The 8,318-nt window shown below is 52.8% G+C and overlaps 1 pseudogene; it reads left to right on the forward strand.

The window, feature by feature from the left end:
- The first annotated feature begins 7,600 nt into the window (after positions 1-7,600).
- Positions 7,601-7,775, forward strand: LOC140403082 (U2 spliceosomal RNA; annotated as a pseudogene).
- Positions 7,776-8,318: the final 543 nt, after the last annotated feature.

An 8,318-nucleotide genomic window follows, 5' to 3' on the forward strand; every position in this document is an offset into this window, starting at 1 on the left:
GGGGGTCTGGAGTTACGTGTAGATCAGACCTGATTAGTTGTCCATCTCAAATGATGGTGAGCCACCAGTGTGACAAATTTAAGAAATTGTTATATTTTCGATAACACAAGAAGTAGGGACTGGTTTCGCACACTGGGCTAAATCGCTGGCTTTGAAAGCAGACCGAGGCAGGCCAGCAGCACGGTTCAATTCCCGTACCAGCCTCCCCGAACAGGCGCCGGAATGGAGCGACTAGGGGCTTTTCACAGTAACTTCATTGAAGCCTACTTGTGACAATAAGCAATTTTCATTTCATTTTCATTTTCATGTACACAGCATATACATGCCTTCTGCTTAGGGTAGAGATGATATCACTAAGGGGGGGGGGGGAGCCAGGTCTGTCTGTAGTTTCAGTTTGCCATAGGATTTGAAGTGGAACAGAGGTGTCTTGTATTGGCTCCTGAAAGGTTCCCTCCAAGATCTCAGCACAGAGGACAAAGCAAGATTGTTAACTTTATTTACAAGTGGACTTTGTGTTTAAATGAATGTTTTTTTGGACGCAAAAGATACCTATTTACAAATTGCAAATGTTTGGGTTGTCATCCGGGATCCGAACACCATTTTGAGCCGCTGTAGTCCATCTCCTCCAAATAGGGCCAGGAGGAGGCCATTCGCCACCCAAATCTCTCCCCGAACCTGCTCCGCTGTTCAACACCTCAGCGCCTCACGAGATTGAAGGGGGAGGGGAGGTGCTGGGATTGGAAGGGGGAGGGGGCTTCGCTCGGTCGTCTGGCTGTACCATAGAATCCCTCGAGCGCAGAAGGAGGCCCATTGAGTCTGTACCGACCCTCTGAAAGAGCACCAATCCACCTAACCTGTACATCTTTGGACACTAAGGGACAATTTAGCACGGCCAATCCACCTAACCTGCACATCTTTGGACACTAAGGGACAATTTAGCACGGCCAATCCACCTAACCTGTACATCTTTGGACACTAAGGGACAATTTATCGCGGCCAATCCACCTAACCTGCACATCTTTGGACACTAAGGGACAATTTAGCGCGGCCAATCCACCTAACCTGTACATCTTTGGACACTAAAGGCCAATTTAGCGCGGCAAATCCACCTAACCTGCACATCTTTGGACACTAAGGGACAATTTAGCGCGGCCAATCCACCTAACCTGCACATCTTTGGACACTAAGGGACAGTTTAGCACGGCCAATCCACCTAACCTGCACATCTTTGGACACTAAGGGACAATTTAGCACGGCCAATCCACCTAACCTGCACATCTTTGGACACTAAGGGACAATTTAGCACGGCCAATCCACCTAACCTGCACATCTTTGGACACTAAGGGACAATTTAGCACGGCCAGTCCACCTAACCTGCACATTTTTGGACACTAAGGGACAATTTAGCACGGCCAATCCACCTAACCTGCACATCTTTGGACACTAAGGGACAATTTAGCACGGCCAATCCACCTAACCTGCACATCTTTGGACACTAAGGGCCAATTTAGCGCGGCCAATCCACCTAACCTGCACATCTTTGGACACTAAGGGACAATTTAGCACGGCCAATCCACCTAACCTGCACATCTTTGGACACTAAGGGATAATTTAGCACGGCCAATCCACCTAACCTGCACATCTTTGGACACTAAGGGACAATTTAGCACGGCCAATCCACCCAACCTGCACATCTTTGGACACTAAGGGACAATTTAGCACGGCCAATCCACCCAACCTGCACATCTTCGGACACTAAGGGACAATTTAACACGGCCAATCCACCTAACCTGCACATCTTTGGACACTAAGGGACAATTTAACACGGCCAACTCACCTAACCTGCACATCTTTTGACACTAAGGGACAATTTAGCGCGGCCAATCCACCTAACCTGTACATCTTTGGACACTAAGGGACAATTTAGCACGGCCAATCCACCTAACCTGCACATCTTTGGACACTAAGGGACAATTTAGCACGGCCAATCCACCCAACCTGCACATCTTTGGACACTAAGGGACAATTTAGCGCGGCCAATCCACCTAACCTGCACATCTTTGGACACTGAGGGACAATTTAGCACGGCCAATCCACCTAACCCGCACATCTTTGGACACTAAGGGACAATTTAGCACGGCCAATCCACCTAACCTGCACATCTTTGGACACTAAGGGACAATTTAGCACGGCCAATCCACCTAACCTGCACATCTTTGGACACTAAGGGACAATTTAGCACGGCCAATCCACCTAACCTGCACATCTTTGGACACTAAGGGATAATTTAGCACGGCCAATCCACCTAACCTGCACATCTTTGGACACTAAGGGACAATTTAGCACGGCCAATCCACCTAACCTGCACATCTTTGGACACTAAGGGACAATTTAGCACGGCCAATCCCCCTAACCTGCACATCTTTGGACTGTGGGAGGAAACCGGAGCACCCGGAGGAAACCCACGCACACACGGGGAGGATGAGCAAACTCCGCACAGACGGTGACCCGAGGCCGGAATCGAACCCGGGTCCTTGGCGCTGTGAGGCAGGATGACCCCAATACTCACACAGGGGGGGAGGGGGGGTGAAAATCTGGGAACTGCCTGATGCAATTACGACGAGACAAGAGTAGAGAGTAACCGAGGATTTATTACACAGAGATGTGTGGCCTCCTACAGCTGCTGCCGAAATGGCTGCAGTTCGGGGAGCACACACATTTATACTCCGCCTACTGGGCGGAGCCAGGAGGCAGGGATCCACCCCCCTTCCGAAGTACAGGGGCCTTACCGTAATACCCTCGCATGCAGTGCAGTGTATACAATCTAATACAACTGTGGTGACTACCACTCTCCCTATGTCCTACTCCCCCTCCACTATGCACCCCAGAATGCTGGTGAGGGCGGGGAGGGGAGGGAGCGGGGTTGGCGGGGAGAGAGGATGTGGTCAACCGAGAAAGTCGAAAATGGAGATTGATTTAGTGTTCATGTTGCCATCGAGGGGGGGGGAGATCGAAGGGTTGCGAAAATAAGGAGGGTAAGATGGAGTTTAAATCTGGGCCCACATTGAACCGCTGCCCAATCGGCAAAGCGTAGGCCGAGGGGTCGAACCGCACAAAATGCAGCACCATTCCTTCCTCGCCCCCCCCTCCCTCCCAGTTACTCCCATCAGGCCTCCCGCTACCGGAGGCCAGGAGTCCTGGCTGAGGTGGGGGGGGGGGGGGGGTGCGGGGGCCACACAGGTGGGGTAAGAGGGTCAAAGCGTTCTGAATTAACGATTCACCCGCCCTCCCCTTTTCCCGTTTCAGAGAGAAGGAGAAATTAACGAATATCTCAACAGGTTGGAAAGGTAAGACGATGGCGGACAGACGCGGACGGGTGCATCGGGCGAGTGCATCGGAGGGCGTGCAAGAAGCGGTTCACTCGCCTGAAACCGAGGTTGGCGGGCCTCTCCTCTGTGGAGAGATTGGTTTGACTGAGCCCCTTGTCGTGCCGTTCCCCCTGGGGCAACACGGAAGTCAGCTGATCAGGCGCACACCAAACGTGGCCGTTGGTTCAATTTAAGGTTTATTGAACTTCAGTTACGAAGCAGGCTAACTATCTAGACCAGGCTAGCTCTGAGCCACGTGTAGAAGGTGATGAATGATTTGTACACCCTGACTGTCACTACAGCTATCGCCAGTGGAAAGAGGCGGACGCTGGTGCCTCGTGTGTTTTATAGGTAGAAGCCCCTCCCTCTGGTGTCCTGTCTTGTGATTGGCCGTGTTCCGTTCTGTACACTGATTGGCTCACCTGGGTGTCTGTCACTGCCTGCTTTTATCTCATGATGTGCATGGGCGCATTTATGTCAGCCCCATTCATAGAATTCCGACAGTGCAGAGGGAGGCTGTTCAGCCCATCGCGTCTCCTAAAGAGTACCCTACCTAGGCCCACTCGCCCCGCCCCCCGACCTATCCCCGTAACTCCAGCTAACCGTTGGACGCTCAGGGACAATTTAGCACGGCCAATCCACCGAACCCGCACATCTTTGGACACTAAGGGGCAATTTAGCACGGCCAATCCACCTAACCTGCACATCTTTGGACACTAAGGGGCAATTTAGCACGGCCAATCCACCTAACCCGCACATCTTTGGACACTAAGGGACAATTTAGCACGGCCAATCCACCTAACCTGCACATCTTTGGACACTAAGGGACAATTTAACACGGCCAATCCACCTAACCTGCACATCTTTGGACACTAAGGGACAATTTAACACGGCCAATCCACCTAACCTGTACATCTTTGGACACTAAGGGACAATTTAGCACGGCCAATCCACCTAACCTGCACATCTTTGGACACTAAGGGGCAATTTAACACGGCCAATCCACCTAACCTGCACATCTTTGGACACTAAGGGACAATTTAGCACGGCCAATCCACCTAACCTGCACATCTTTGGACACTAAGGGACAATTTAGCACGGCCAATCCACCTAACCGGCACATCTTTGGACACTGAGGGACAATTTAGCACGGCCAATCCACCTAACCTGCACATCTTTGGACACTAAGGGGCAATTTAACACGGCCAATCCACCTAACCTGCACATCTTTGGACACTAAAGGACAATTTAGCGCGGCCAATCCACCTAACCTGCACATCTTTGGACACTAAGGGACAATTTAGCACGGCCAATCCACCTAACCTGCACATCTTTGGACACTAAGGGACAATTTAGCTCGGCCAATCCACCTAACCTGCACATCTTTGGACACTAAAGGACAATTTAGCACGGTCAATCCACCGAACCTGTACATCTTTGGACACTAAGGGACAATTTAGCACGGCCAATCCACCTAACCTGCACATCTTTGGACACTAAGGGGCAATTTAGCACGGCCAATCCACCTAACCTGCACATCTTTGGACTGTGGGAGGAAACCGGAGCATCCGGAGGAAAGACACGGGGAGAATGTGCAAACTCCACACAGACAGCCACCTGAGGTCAGAATGGAACCCGGGTCCCTGGCGCCATGAAGCAGCGGTGCTAACCACTGTGCCACCGCGTAGGCCTAGAGTTCACTGGAGTTTCGACGGATGGGAGGAGATCTGATTGATTGAAATGCATCAGATTCCAACACGCTGGAGGCCGGGGGGTGGGGCCTGGGGGGTGCATTCCCTGGTTGGGGAATCTCGAACCGGGGGGGGGGGGGCACACACAGCAGCCTCGGGATACATGGTGGACCATTCAGACTGAGATGAGGAAAAATGTCTTAATTCGAGAGGGATAGCGAGCCTGTGGAATTCTTCACCACACACGCCTGTGGACGTCAATCGCTGAATGTACTCGGGGAAGGGGAGTGGAGTGGGGGGGGGGGTCGCTTTCCCTGACACATAGTAACGAGCCAGACCCCAGGGCGAGGGGGGCAACCTCACAGTTTGCGGACGACACAAAACTTGGGGGGCATTGTGAACCGTTGTAGCCATCCGGGATGGCCACTCACAACGAGGGACGGAGAAACTCGCAAAAGCCTGGCGGGTAAAATGGACAAGGCAAGACTCAGGACGGCTCAGAGCCTGAAATGCATATTCGTAAGCAAGAAGTCCAGACGGTATCGAAACTCCGACCAATTAGCATTTTGATGGGGCCGATCAGCATTTGATGGCCCACCTTCACCAAGACAAAGGACTGGTACTCGAGCGACCGGGACCGTCCCAGACATTTCGGCGCCGCTCCCTGTTTAAGGGAAACAACGGGGTCAGTGACCGCTTGGGACACGCCCAGCCATAGAGATCCCCGCCCACTTATTGGTTAGGAATCGAAACGAGTGATCAGGGATCGCCCAATTAGTAAGGCCCAAATTGAAGGACCGCCCAGAAGAGCGCGGAAACCCCCAAGTATAAGAAGAAGAGTCCGCCGCATGTTCGTCCTCTCTTGGACCTGGCGCCCCGGCACCGACCATCTCCAATCGCAGCACCACCAGAAGCAGGTTCAAGTTCAACGCCCGCTACCAGACGGATGAGCCCAGCTGAGCAGCAGTTACTCTTTCGGACTCGATAGATCCAGAATCGAACAGCGGCCACTGTTCCTCTGGCCTAAACCGGGTGCCCGAAGTTAAGTACAGGTTGTCTTAGCCGATAGGTGTGGTTAACTAGTAGTGTTTATGTTGCATGACTAATTGTGTGTAAATAAAGTACCCTTGACCTTGAACTAACTAACTGGAGTTTGGCTCTTTGATCGATAGCCGGTTGAAACTTGTGGTGGTATCATTCGATACCTGGCGACTCTGAGCATGAGAGCACCGATATCCAAAGAAAGAAGGGCAAATTTACTTATTGCCATAATTGGAACAGAGCCAGAGGAAAAGACAGGAAAAGAAAGTCACGACACCAGGAGAAGGGCGAGCGCAGGGCTTCGCGAGGACAGAGGCAAGTTGGTGGAGAGGGTGGGCAGCCAGGTGGCAGGTGAAGTCGAATGCGGAGACGGGCGATTCATTTTGGGAGGAGCAATGTCTGAAACTAAGGGGTAGAATTCTACAAGGGTGCGCAGGGGCAGAGGGAGTTGACTGTAGACGCGCCGTAGATCATTGAAGGTGGAAGTACAGGGGTTTGCTCTCCTTATGGGAGCAGATCTGCGAGCCGCACCTGAGGAAGGATATCTTGGCCTTGGACGGTTTACGAAAATGATACCTGGATTACAGGGGTTGAGTTACGAGGAGAAATTACACAAATTAGACCTGTTTTCGCCAGAATTTGGAAGGTTAAGAGTGATCTGATCGAAGTCTTCAAGGTATTAACAGCGAAAGGCTGGTTAGATATAGGTAAAACATTCCCATTGGTTGGAGATTCCCGAACTCGGGGGCGAGTCACAAAATTAGGATCAGTCCTTTGCGAAGAATTCCTTCATTCAAAGGATGGTAGAGATTTGGAACTTGCTCCCGCAAACGGCAGTTGAAGTTACCACCAAGAAAGCACAACAGCGCCTATACTTCCTCAGGAAACTAAGGAAATTCGGCATGTCCACATTAACTCTTACCAACTTTTACCGATGCACCATAGAAAGTATCCTATCGGGCTGCATCACAGCCTGGGTATGGCAACTGCTCGGCCCAGGACCGCAAGAAACTTCAGAGAGTCGTGAACACCGCCCAGTCCATCACACGAACCTGCCTCCCATCCATTGACTCCATCTACACCTCCCGCTGCCTGGGGAAAGCGGGCAGCATAATCAAAGATCCCTCCCACCCGGCTTACTCACTCTTCCAACTTCTTCCATCGGGCAGGAGATACGGAAGTCTGAGAACACGCACGAACAGACTCAAAAACAGCTTCTTCCCCACTGTCACCAGACTCCTAAACGACCCTCTTATGGACTGACCTCATTAACACTACACCCTGTATGCTTCACCCGATGCCGGTGCTTATGTAGTTACATTGTATATGTTGTGTTGCCCTATTATGTATTTTCTTTTATTCCCTTTTCTTCCCATGTACTTAATGATCTGTTGAGCTGCTCGCAGAAAAATACTTTTCACTGTACCTCGGTACACGTGACAATAAACAAATCCAATCCAATCCAAAGATACAAATGGCATCCTTAAGAAACAATATCGCATCGCTTCTTGGCCTTTTGGCTACGATCAAGTGTAATGCAGATGGGGACCATGAATTGGATTCAATTTGAATTAGTTTTTTGGAGCAGGCAAGGAGCTGGATTAGGGGTTTGCCCCTGACCCACACACTGAGCCCTGGGGCGGGATTCTCCGACCCCCCACCGGGTCGGAGAATCGCCGGGGGCTGGCGTGAATCCCACCCCCGCCGGTTGCCGGATTCTCCGGCACCGGATATTCGGCAGGGGCGGGAATCGCGCCGCGCCGGTTGGCGGGCCCCCCCCCCGCGATTCTCCGGGCCGCGATGGACCGAAGTCCCGCTGCTGGATTAAACCACCTCTCTTACCGGCGGGACAAGGCGGCGCGGGCGGGCTCCGGGGACCTGGGTGGGGGGGGGGGGCGCGGGGCGATCTGGCCCCGGGGGGGGTGCCCCCACGGTGGCCTGGCCCGCGATCGGGGCCCGCCGATCCGCGGGCGGGCCTGTGCCGTGGGGGGCACTCTTTCCCATCCGCCTTCGCCATGGTCTCCACCATGGCGGAGGCGGAGGAGACTCCCTCCACTGCGCATGCGCGGGAATGCCGTGAGCGGCCGCTGACGCTCCCGCGCATGCGCCGCCCGGCGATGTCATTTCCGCGCCAGCTGGCGGGGCACCAAAGGCCTTTCCCACCAGTTGGCGGGGCGGAAATCAGTCCGGCGCGGGCCTAGCCCCTCAAGGTGAGGGC

The sequence above is a fragment of the Scyliorhinus torazame genome, chromosome 26 (assembly GCF_047496885.1).
Source record: "Scyliorhinus torazame isolate Kashiwa2021f chromosome 26, sScyTor2.1, whole genome shotgun sequence".
Classification (NCBI taxonomy): domain Eukaryota; kingdom Metazoa; phylum Chordata; class Chondrichthyes; order Carcharhiniformes; family Scyliorhinidae; genus Scyliorhinus; species Scyliorhinus torazame.